Source organism: Miscanthus floridulus, chromosome 3, assembly GCF_019320115.1.
Source record: "Miscanthus floridulus cultivar M001 chromosome 3, ASM1932011v1, whole genome shotgun sequence".
Lineage (NCBI taxonomy): Eukaryota > Viridiplantae > Streptophyta > Magnoliopsida > Poales > Poaceae > Miscanthus > Miscanthus floridulus.
Genome location: NC_089582.1, coordinates 104,647,546 through 104,660,950, shown reverse-complemented (window position 1 = coordinate 104,660,950; position 13,405 = coordinate 104,647,546).

The window sequence follows — 13,405 nt, the reverse complement described above, 5'->3', positions numbered from 1 at the left end:
GCATCCGGTCAGCCCGTGTTTAGTGCAGTGAGTAGCCCAACGGCTCTATTTCGTGGGGGCTTCTATTTAAGCCCCATGTCCGGCTTAAGCTCACTCTCTTGGCCATTTGCATTGACATAGCAACCTTGTGAGCTTAGTCAAAGCCCTCCCACTCATCTCCATCATTGTTTCATCATCATTGTGAGATTGGGAGAGAATCCAAGTGCATTGCTTGAGTGATTGTATCTAGTGGCACTTGGCATTTGTGTTTCACTATGGGATTCACTTGTTACTCTTGATGGTTGCCACCACCTAGATGGCTTGGAGCAGCGAGAATTGTTGAGCAGAGGTTGGTGATTGTCTCCAGCTCTGATCATGGTGATTGTGAGGGGTCGTGTGCCTTCCCTGGTGGAAAGCCAAAAGGTAACTCTAGTGGATTGCTCATGTCATTGAGTTACCTCATTTGTGGGTAGGTTCTTACGGTGTCTAATTATGTAGACGAGGTTTGTGCAACACCTCTTAGCCACCGAACTACCAAGTGTTGGTTGACACAACGGGGACTAGCGTGCCGGCAAGCACGTGAACCTCGGGAGAAAAATTGGTTGTCTCTTGCACTTTGGTATTCTCCCGGTGATTGATTTAGTATTCATCTTGTGATTGGTTCACTCTACATGGCGGTATAATCACCCTACTCACTCTTTTATATTCTTGCAAACTAGTTGTTGCAAGCTCTTTAGTGTAATTAGAATTGAGAGCTTGCTTTGTTATTTTAAGTTCATCTGGTGGAGCTCTTTAGAGTAGCAAGATTGAGAGCTCTTAGTGAGTAGTAACATTGCAAGTTGTGTGCCTAGTAATCATTGCAACTAGAATTGTTAGATAGGTGGCTTGCAACCCTTATAGAGCTAGAGCAAGTTTGCATTTTGCTATTTGTCATACTAATCAAATTGCTCTAGTTGATTTATAGATTTTTAAATAGGCTATTCAACCCCCCTCTAGCCATATTAGGACCTTTCAAGTGGTATTAGAGTCATGGTCACCATTTGATTGAAGGCTTAACAACCTCGGTGTCAAATTATGGCTCAAGTTGTGTTCAACCATGTGGGGGGCAAACCACCGTTCTTTGATAGCACATGCTCTGATTATTGGAAGAGAAAGATGAGGATATATCTTGGTTCAATCAATGATCAAGTATGGGAAGTGACCGAGAATGACTATGCTATCATTGATCCCGATGATCCCACCAACCAAGACAAGACCAACAAGCAATGCAATACAATGGCTCTAAACACCATATACAATGCCATTGATTCTAAGGTATTTGAGCAAATCAAGGATTGTGAAAGAGCAAATGAGGCGTGGAGGAGATTAGAGGAAACATATGAGGGCACATCGGTGGTGAAGAGTGCTAAGTTGTATATTCTCAAGGATAAGTTGATAAGCTTCAAGATGAAGGAAGATGAGAGCATTCCGGAAATGTTCCATCGGTTGCAAGTGATTGTAAATGACTTGAAGGCCTTAGGAGAGAAGATCAAGGATGATGATATCTCTCATCGGTTCTTGATGTGCCTACCTCCAAGATTTGAGATGTTGAGATTGCTAATCATAAGAGGAGGATTGAAGGAGATTACCCCTAACCAAGTACTAGGTGATGTCATGACCCAAGAGACATACCATGTGAAAAGAGAGGGGGATGACAAGAAGGAAGAAGAAGACAAGAAGAAGAAGAGTATAGCATTCAAGGCTAGCTCATCATCATCCAAGAACAAGGGCAAGTCTAAGAAAGAATCAAGTGATGATGATGATCTTAGTGATATTGATGATGAAGCTATGGCCCTCTTTGTACGCAAGATAGGAAAATTCATGAAGAAGAAGGGCTATGGTGCAAGAAAGAGAAGAGATCACACCAAAAGCAAAGAATATGTGAGAAGATGCTATAATTGCAAGAGTCTCGATCATGTTGTAGCAAATTGTCCCTATAATAGTGATAATGATGAGGATGAGAAGAAGCACAAGAAGGATAAGAAAGAAAAGAAGGAGAAGAGAATGACCTTCCAAAAGAAGAAGAAGGGTGGAGGCTATGTGGTCACTTGGGATAGTGATGGCTCTTCGGATAGTGATGACTCTAGTGATGATGACAAGAAATCTATCAAGAAAGCACTAGCAAGCATCGCCATCAACAACAAGCCCTCCATCTTCGACACTCCTTCGACATGCCTTATGGCAAAACCCACCAAGGTAAAATATGATGTGAGTGATGATGATGAATGTGAAAGTGATGCTTGTAGGAGTGATGATGATGATGAGGAGTACTCCAAGGAGGAGCTCATGGACATGTGTGAGCAAGTGCATACTTGCTTTGAGATAAAGAGAAAGGAGTGCAAGGAATTAAACAAGAAAATCAAATTTCTTGAGCAATCCCTTGATGAGCTCAATGCCACTCATGAGAGGCTAATGGAAGCCCATGAGAAGCTTGGCAAAGCTCACTCTAAGGTTGAGAAAGCTCACTCCTCTCTCATCGAGCAAGTCAAAGAGGAAGCCAAGAAGGAGCAAGTGATTGTATCATGTGATGTGGGACTAACATGTGATCTTATTGATGAATCTTTTTATAAGCCTATTATAGTTGCTCCCACTAACACTTCTTGTAGCACTACTACTTCTACTTCACCTTTGAGTGATGGTCTCACTTGTGATGCCTTATTAATGGTGGAAAATAAGACCCTCAAGAAGGAGGTGAATGAGCTCACTCGTGCCTTAGGCAATGCCTATGGTGGAGATGCCCGCTTGCTAAAGTGCTTGGGTAGCCAAAGGTTTTCTCTCAACAAAGAGGGATTAGGCTATACCCCTAAGAAATGTAAGATGGCCTTTGTCACTCCCAAAGTTAACTTTGTGAAGGCAATGGTCGGTTTTGCAATAGATGCAAGCAAGTTGGGCATGTAGAGCAATATTGCAAGATTAACAAGAACAAGCTACCTATTGTATCCTCAATTAAATTTGATTCTTGTTACATGCTTGTTAAGGGTGCCAATGGTGTAAAGGCTAAGTTCATTGGTACACCAATTGTGGGCCAAAAGAAGAATGTCATTTGGGTACCAAAGACCTTGGTAACTAATCCTCAAGGACCCAAGCAAGTTTGGGTACCTAAAAATAATTGATCTTCTTTTGTAGGTCGATTATAAAGCTAGAGGAAGGCATTAGGTGCTTGATAGTGGGTGCACACAACACATGATCAGTGATCCAAGAATGTTCAATTCAATCAATGAAAACAAGAGCAATGGGATTGATAGTATCACATTTGGTGACAATGGCAAAGACAAGGTCAAAGGGCTTGGTAAGATTACAATATCCAATGATTTGAGCATTTCTAATGTGCTACTAGTAGAGAGCTTAAACTTCAACCTTTTGTCGGTAGCTCAATTATGTGATCTTGGTTTCAAGTGCATATTTGGTTTGGATGATGTAGAGATTATAAGTGTAGATGGCTCTAACTTGATATTCAAAGGATTTAGATATGAAAATCTATACTTGGTTGCTTTCAATGCTAGAGAAGCTCAATTGACAACATGTTTGATCACTAAGTCTAGCATGGGTTGGTTATGGCATAGAAGGCTTGGTCATGTTGGAATAAAATAATTAAACAAGTTGATTAAGCATGACTTAGTTAAAGGATTGAAAGATGTCACATTTGAGAAAGATAAGCTATGTAGTGCATGCCAAGCTAGAAAACAAGTTGGTAACACACATCCTAAGAAGAGCATGATGAGCACATCTAAGGCATTTGAGTTGATGCACATGGACTTGTTTGGACCAACCACATATACAAGCATTGGTGGAAACAAATATGGATTTGTGATTGTGGATGATTTCACTAGATACACATGAGTATTCTTTCTTATTGACAAGAGTGATGTGTTTGCAACATTCAAATCATTTATCAAGGGCATTCACAATGAGTTTGAAACAACCATCAAGAAAGTTAGAAGTGACAATGGTAGTAAATTCAAGAACACTAGAATTGATGAGTTATGTGATAAATTTGGAATTAGACATCAATGCTTGGCCAAGTACACTCCTCAATCAAATGGCTTAGTTGAAAGGAAGAATAGAACTTTGATTGACATGGCAAGATCAATGTTGAGTGAGTATAATGTGAGTCATTCATTTTGGGCCAAAGCAATCAACACGACTTGCTATTATAGCAACCGACTCTACTATCACCCCATGATGGAGAAGACACCTTATGAGCTTTTGAATGGAAGAAAGCCCAACATATCATACTTTTAGATTTTTGGTTGTAAATGCTACATATTGAAGAAAGGCACTAGATTGAGCAAGTTTGAAAAGAAATGTGATGAAGGTTTCTTGCTTGGTTACTCCACTACTAGCAAGGCTTATAGAGTTTGGAATTTGTCTAGTGGTACTCTTGAGGAGGTTCATGATGTGGAGTATGATGAAACAAATGGTTCCCAAGAGGAAGATGAGAATCTAGATGATGTAAGAGGCACTCAATTGGTCAATGCAATGAAGAACATGGACATTAGTGATATAAGGCCTAGAGAGGTGATTGATGTTGAAGATGACAAGAATCAAGTGCTCTCTAACTCAAATATGCAAGCTAGTGGTTTTATGATCAAGTTCAAGCAAGAACTAGTGATGACAAAGTGCAAGATCAACAACAAGTGGCTAGTTCATCATCTTAACCAAGTGATCTATCAAATGCAAGCAATCAAGTGCAACTGCTTCAACCAACCAATGTTGCAAGAGATCATCCCTTGGGCACTATCATTGGGGATATTTCAAGAGGTGTACAAACTAGATCAAGATTGGCTTCATTTTGTGAGCATTTCTCATTTGTGTCATCCATTGAACCTAAGAAGATAGATGAAGCTTTAAAGGATGTTGATTGGGTCAATGTTATGTATGAAGAGCTAAACAACTTTACAAGAAACCAAGTATGGGAGTTAGTTGAGAGGCCTAAGGATCATAATGTGATTGGAACTAAGTGGGTGTTTCAGAACAAGCAAGATCAAGATGGGATAGTAATAAGAAACAAAGCAAGATTAGTGGCTTAAGGTTACACTCAAGTTGAAGGTCTTGACTTTGGAGAAACATATGCCCCGGTTGCAAGATTGAAGCAATTAGGATCTTGTTAGCCTATGCTTGTGCCCACAACATCAAGTTGTACCAAATGGATGTGAAGAGTACATTTCTCAATGGGTACATCAATGAGCTTGTGTATGTTGAGCAACCTCCCAGTTTTGAAGATGAGAAGAAACCCAACCATGTTTACAAGTTGAGAAAGGCTTTGTATGGATTAAAACAAGTACCTAGAGCATGGTATGAGAGATTGAGAGATTTCCTACTCTCTAAGGAATTCAAGATGGGAAAGGTTGACACCACTCTCTTCACCAAGAAGCTTGAAATGACTTGTTTGTAATGCAAATCTATGTTGATGATATCATTTTTGGGTCAACAAATCAAGATTTTTGTGAGGAGTTTGGCAAGATGATGGCAAGTGAGTTTGAGATATCCATGATTGGAGAGCTTAGCTACTTCCTTGGTCTTCAAATCAAGCAAATGAAGAATGACACATTTGTGAGTCAAGGCAAGTATATCAAGGACATGCTAAAGAAGTTTAGAATGGATAATGCTGAAGCTATTAGTACACCAATGGGAACAAGTGGAAGCTTGGATAGTGATGCTAGTGGCAACATGGTGGATCAAAAGATGTATCGGTATATGATTGGAAGCCTACTCTATGTGACCGCATCAAGGCCGGATGTGATGTTTAGTGTATGCATGTGTGCTAGATTCCAAGCCTCACCAAGAAAAAGTCATTTGAAAGAAACAAAGAGAATATTGAGGTACTTGAAGCATACATAAAATGTTGGATTGTGGTATCCCAAAGAAGCAAGATTTGAGTTGATTGGATATTCGGACTCTGATTATGTGGGATGCAAAGTTGAGAGAAAGAGCACATCGGGCATATGTCAACTATTGTAAAGATCACTTATGTCTTGGTCATCAAAGAAGCAAAATAGTGTAGCACTTTCAACCACCAAAGCGGAGTACATTTTGGCCAGTAGTTGTTGTGCTCAATTACTTTAGATGAAGGCTACTTTGAGTGACTTTGAAATTAAATTCAAGCAAGTGCCATTGCTATGTGACAATGAGAGTGCCGTAAAGCTCACCAACAACCCGGTTCAACATTCAAGAACAAACATATTATGTCCGCCATCATTTATAAGAGATCACCAACAAAAAAGGGGACATTTGCATTGAGAGTGTGGGCACTGAAGATCAACTTGCCGATATCTTTACCAAGCCATTTGATGAAAAGAGGTTTTGCAAGCTAAGGAATAAATTGAACATACTTGACTTTTCCAATATGTGTTGATGCACCCCCCATTATATGACATGTCTCTCCTTCGAGCAAAGCAAGGTAAAGTTGATTGATATGTCATCCATCCATTGCTAAGGACTTGTTTAGTGCATCTAGTCATTCCTATCATGTCCTAGGCTCATTCATTAAAATCAAATGAATTTGATGCTTGTATGGTACCACTATTGCTTGTATGATTGAAATGAACTAGTGGTAGCATATGACATGTTTGTGGGCTTGTAAACCTAGTATTTGATCTAGAAAATAAGCTACAAAGTGTTTAACTCAACATGGTACAAGATAACTCTTATTTGGAGGTGTGAAGAAGCTTGTCCTTGGATCAAACCAAGTTAAATATCTTTTGCAAGTAATCTAGATTGAACTAAATTAGGAAAATGATCCTCATTTCACATGGTTTCATCCCAACCTATCTATAATTTGAGCTCACCTTTTTGTGCTAATTGTTGATAAAGGGGGAGAGAAATTCACAAAGATAGTAAGATAGGAGAAGCAAACAAATGAAATGACATTATAAGGGGAAAAATAAAAAATGCACACAAGTAGGGGGAGCAAGCTCATAAACTTATATGTTGCATTTAAATGCGTATTTCATATATTTGCTTGCATGGCATAAGTTCTAAATTTCAATATCCATGCTTGTGTGGTGTATGCTAGTTATATGCTTGAATGGTGAAATGAAAAACTAGCATGCATAGGCTAAAGTAACTAGACTTATGTTCATTTTATGGAAACTAGACCCTTGCTTGTAATGTTGATCTCATGGGGTATTCTAGTTTTTGTGTATGTATAGTTACTAATGGTGCTAAGGATGGTATATTGGTGCACTCCGATTGGTATCACGCTTCAAAGGTCCATCTCTTATACCTTAGCATCATACGGTATAAATTGTCTCCTATATTTCTATCTAAGCATATGTGCAAGCTAAAATCCAAACTCTTAGCACATATGTAGGGGAACAATTGCTACCATTTGGAGTTCATGAAACTTGTTCATATTCTTTTACACATGGTAAATATGCTTGGGCAAGTAACATGGATTTAATTAAATTTCAACTCATATCTTTGTGAAAGGGTTGTCATCAATTACCAAAAAGGGGGAGATTAAAAGCTTTAGTTTGGTTTTAGTTAATTGATGAAACCCTAAGTGCTAACCTAGTTTATCAAAGTGATTATGAGATATGTAGCACTACTCCAAGTGATGAAGCAATGGCGAAAATCATGACGATGGTGATGGCATGGTGATGGTCAAATACTTGAACTTGAAAAGAAGAAAGAGAAAAAACAAAAGGCTCAAGGCAAAGGTATAAATAGTAGGAGCTATTTTGTTTCGGTGATCAAGACACTTAGTGAGTGTGATCACATTTAGGGTAGATAGCCGTACTATTAAGAGGGGTGAAACTCATATTGAAATGCAGTTATCAAAGTGCCACTAGATGCTCTAACTCATTGCATATGCATTTAGGATCTAGTGGAGTGCTAACACCCTTGAAAATGCTTTGTGAAAATATGCTAACACATGTGCATAAGGTGTTGCACTTGGTGGTTGGCATATTTGAGCAAGGGTTAGAAACCTCACCGGTGGAGTGTCCGCCCGTAGAGTGCGGATAGTCCGACGGTGCCACCAGCGCCCTAGATAGAAAACATAGGGGTTCACAGAGTGACCGAATGCTAGTGGTGTAGTGACCGGACGCTGGGTTCAGAGTCCGGTCAGTAGCAGCAGTGAACACGCATCTCGGTCTTGTGACCAGACGCTGGCGCGAAGAGTGACCGAACGCTGGCAGGGTGCGTCCGGTCAATGCTGACGTACACTGACGTGTGGTGCACAGTGGAGACATTGAGTGACCGGACGCTGGGTGAGTCCGGTCAAGCATGACCGGATGCGTCCGGTCGTGATTTTGCATGAATGGAACCTTACTATAAATGACCGAACACTGAGGTCCAGCGTTCGGTCACCTCGCAGCAGCACGTCCGGTCATCACTTAACCGTTGGGATCGGGCGCTAAGTTTTTGAAGAGAGGGGACACGTGGCGTGTATCACGCGACCGGACGCTGGGGTCCAACGTTCGGTCAATCTGACTAGAGTGTCTGGTCGGCTCATGTTTAATGCAGTTAGTAGCCCAACGACTCTATTTCGTGGGGGCTTCTATTTAAGCCCCATGGCCAGCTCAAGCTCACTCTCTTAGCCATTTGCATTGACATAGCAACCTTGTGAGCTTAGCCAAAGCTCTCCCACTCATCTCCATCATTGTTTCATCATCATTGTGAGATTGGGAGAGAATCCAAGTGCATTGCTTGAGTGATTACATCTAGTGGCACTTAGCATTCGTGTTTCGCTGTGGGATTCAATTGTTACTCTTGGTGGTTGCTGCCATCTAGATGGCTTGGAGCAGCGAGGATCATTGAGCGGAGGTTGGTGATTGTCTCCGGCTCTGATTGTGGTGATTGTGAGGGGTCATGTGCCTTCTCTGGCGGAAAGCCAAAAGGTAACTCTAGTGAATTGCTCGTATCATTGAGTTACCTCACTTGTAGGTAGGTTCTTGTGGTGTCCAATTATGTGGATGAGGTTCATGCAACACCTCTTAGCCACCGAACCACCAAGTGTTGGTCGACACAACGGGGACTAGCGTGCCGGTAAGCATGTGAACCTCAGGAGAAAAATTGGTTGTCTCTTGCCCTTTGGTATTCTCCCGGTGATTAATTTAGTATTCATCTTGTGATTGGTTCACTCCTCTACACGGTGGTATAATCACCCTACTCACTCTTTTATATTCTTGCAAACTAGTTGTAGTAAGCTCTTTAGTGTAATTAGAATTGAGAGCTTGTTTTGTTATTTTAAGTTCATCTGGTGGAGCTCTTTAGAGTAGCAAGATTGAGAGCTCTTAGTGAGTAGTAATATTGCAAGTTGTGTGCCTAGTAATCATTACAACTAGAATTGTTAGATAGGTGGCTTGCAACCCTTGTAGAGCTAGAGCAAGTTTGTATTTTGCTATTTGTCATACTAATAAAATTGCTCTAGTTGATTTGTAGATTTTAAATAGGCTATTCACCCCCCCACTAGCCATATTAGGACCTTTTAAGTGGGCTAACTATAGGGTTTAATTATTGCAAAGAATTTTAGAATTAGCTCAATTCACCCCCCCCCCCCCTCTTGAGCATCTTGATCCTTTTAGTTCTGATTGCTTATCACCTGCTTGAAAGTAGCATATGTGCTTACATAGAGTGGTTAGTTAAGGAACTAATGATGACTACTAATAAAATTGAATATAAGGACGTACGCTTAGTAATGCTTCCGTAGATGCAATAATCCACAAGCCAAATAAGCCTTGCATATTCTTGGAGTTTTTTATTTTTCTCCTGTCGGGTAAGTTTTGTTGAGTAAAATCGAGTACTCAGGGTTTTATTCCCCCTATTGCAGGTGACCGATGGATGGTAGATGACTTTTGTGTGTGGAAACCTCCTGGTGGGCTCAGCGAGGATTTTCTTCCATTGCTGACGTAGAGTTTATTCAAATTGTCACAAAATGTTTTTGCAAAGGAAAAGACTTACAGTCTGTTATCATTCCATGTGTATAAATGTTCCTCATGTTAGCGTTTAAACTTGTCGTTATATACATTTCCGCTCAAAGCTCTGATAACATTATTATAATCCGCTGTTATAATCAATTGAGCTAATATTCTGCTACTGTAACAAAGTGATGTAAGAAATGGCTAAAGATGTTGTAAGCTTTATTATCTCGTTTATGATCCTGACAGAAAATTATGGATTTTCGAGTTCTCCCTTGGGTGTGCTCGACGGAACGGCACGATTTAGTGCACTCTCTTGAGTACTTCGTGTCTAATGGAAGACAAGTACTCTTGAGAATGCATTACATTAGACGGTTCTACCACAGATAGCGGGTCAGATAAGCACTCATTTGGACTTGGATGAGATCTGTTAACAACTTTAGGGAGCCAAATTTTTTTGAAACTTTGAGGACCTTAGATGATACCTCTAGATAACTTTGAGGGTCGCTTGTAAACTTTACTTAAAGGAAGAATAAAATGGGGCAAAAAGCAATGTAGAATAATAGTTGGATCTGATCATATCTCTCCAGTCAATTCAAGGGAAGAGAGACACCAATTTTATTATATTGTGGGCCACTATAGGCGAGGTGACACTTGAGCAGAAAGACAGGATCTAGTGGCTTGGACGGCTCAGGGTACCTATGCCACTTAGTGCATACTACCTGATACCTCATCCAGTTTAAGGGAAGTATCACAAGGATGAAAATTAGCCCCATATGGAGTGCAAGAGTGAAGCTGTAAAGCCTCAAATTCTGTTTTTCAATTAAAATAATTTTTGTCTTAGATCAATTAGATAACTCAAAGGGGTTAGGGTGGGGAAAATCAAAATTTTAATACAACTATAAAATCAATTATATGCAAAACATGTATATTGCATTCATGCAGTTGTATTTATTATTTATGTATGTTCAGTTTAGCTTGTGTGATTTTTTTTTCTGTTTCGTAGAAACAGTTTTCTAAATTTTCAGTCTTTGAAAAAAATCATTTTTCCTGTTTTTTTTAGAATTTTTTTCTGCTAAAAAAAAGGAAAGGGTTGGTTTTGTTTTGTACTGCACTAAACTTTCAACTGGCCTGATTCAACATCCCCTCGGGCCAAGCCCATTTCTCTTGTTCGTTTCCCGCGTCTTCTGGTGGGCTCGGGCGATCGGCCCATGTGGCCACCGGCTGGCCCAGCCAGGAAACCCGTGGTGCATCCAGCATCCCTGTCCTTCCTAAAAAAAAAATCCAGCACCCCTCTCCGTGGCACTTGTTTGCCGTCGACGAGCTCCACCGCCCCTGCTGCCATGGCGCGGCCGTTGCACCGCCGCCTGTAGCATCTGGATCGCGCCCAGCCGCGCGCCTCCCTGCAGCCGGTGGGCCTAGCCCGGCCTCGCCCTCGTCCGAGCAATCAGCAAGAACCGGTAGGCCATGGATCTCGAGAAAGAAGATAACATTAAAGAGGCCCCTGACCTTTACCTATTTTTACGAAGAAAAAATATTTGTGTTATGATTGATTTCGAAAAAAAAAATAGAAAACTAAGTTTCTTTTTTTTCCCCAAAGTTTCTTCGTGTTTTAGCCGTGACACACCATATATCTCTCATATATTCTTCATTTTAAATCTGTTTTTGATGAAAATTTGCGTCCACGATCATTGTGACAAGAACCACTTTTTATACTTTGATATCATGTTTGTTATACCGTTTTTAATCTATACTATCTTTGTTTGTTTATATGTGCCTATGTGTTATTGATGTTGCGACCTTTAGAAGGCGAGCAAGAGGTGGCTTGTCAGGAGTAGTCTTTTAACGGGCTTTGACGGCAACAACCGTAGGATTTGGAGGAAGGCAAGTGTTACCTTAATCATATTATTATCCCAAATGTTCACAAAAAAAATATATTATTATCCCAATCACCTTAACTACATAATTGCATGCATGCGTTATAACTTAAGCAACATAAAAAGTTCCTTTACTGTACTATTATACTTGTTACCAAGGGTTCATGCAAGGGTAGTAAATGCTTAGATGTTGTAACTATTATTCATGATACTAGAAGATACGTTACGTTGCTCCAGACATTGCGAAGAATTTAGAATGAAATTAAATGGAGATGACGCGGATAACTTAAAAGTTTGGAAGTTAGTGACATGATATGGCTATAAGTGGGAGATGATGTGAATAGTTACTAGAAGATAACGGGGATGGCTTGGATGTTGAGATAGAACTTGTGGTGGGGATTAGCTTTATAAAAGATATAAATATAAATATGATATTCTTTGTATACTATTGAATTAACGATGACTTATAATGGTTTAACTAGAATATGAAGTGACCACGGAAGAAAATAGTGTAGCTACAAGACTACATGGGCTATGGGCTTAGCTAAGTAATTAGATTTCTCTTATTTGTTACCGAAAGATGCAAGAGGAGGTTATGATGCATTGGTACTCAGCTTTATTTGCTTGGTTTTCTTCACCCCTCGGGGTGGGTTCACTCACACAGATGTTGAAATGTTAGCGGCCCACTGACTTAATAGAGGGTCTCTGAAAAGGTCTCGTAGTGAAACCTTGTTGCACACCTTGAAAGTGTGACATGAGAGTAATTAACCCTGAAAAACAGAAATCACGACTAGAAACCTTTACATAATGTTAAAAAATGTTACAACAACAATGCTCACAGTTAAGAACAGCCTAGTCCCTCGCATACTAATTGAACCTAAATTGTTAAAATTCTCTATGCTAATGTTTATACATTCTTTACTTTATTTTCTTTAATTTACGTACATAATTTTGTTAAAGACCATGGATCAACATACTCTCTTCGTCCATAAAAGAATAAAATTCTAACACGTACACTACCAAATTAAAGTATCTTGAGTTTGATTAACTATATATAAAAATATATCAACATTTATAATATCAAATAAGTATTATTGGATTTGCCATGAGACATATTTTTATACTACATTTATTTGGTGTTATAAACATTAATATTTTTACATATATATATTTGATCAAACTCTAGGCATGTTAACAAAAAATACACCTATAATTGCATTCTTTTTTGACAGAGATAGTACTTTATTAGTAAACATGTTGCTAATAAAATATGCCAACTAAAATCTCACAGTGTTCTAACCAGAGTCAGCTATTTTCTTGTTTTAAGACTATTCATATCATTCATTCCAACACTTGTTGGGTACGATGGTATTATTATTTGAGAAAATTCTAGATGGGTACTCAAAATAAGGATTTAAGGAGTTTATAGAGGATTTCCAGGAGTTCTAGGCACACATGTTTCCACAATCAGCTGCCGGAGGAGGATTTTGGTGTTCCGCTGCGAGTTATATTTATGACGTTTGTGTTTATTTATTTACATGTTTAGAGTCAACATTGTAATAATTAAAGTCTTGAATAAAGTTTTTTTTTTGTTACACATCGCGATCGTTTCTGTTGTTCACTAATAAGATCATGTGTGTACACTGC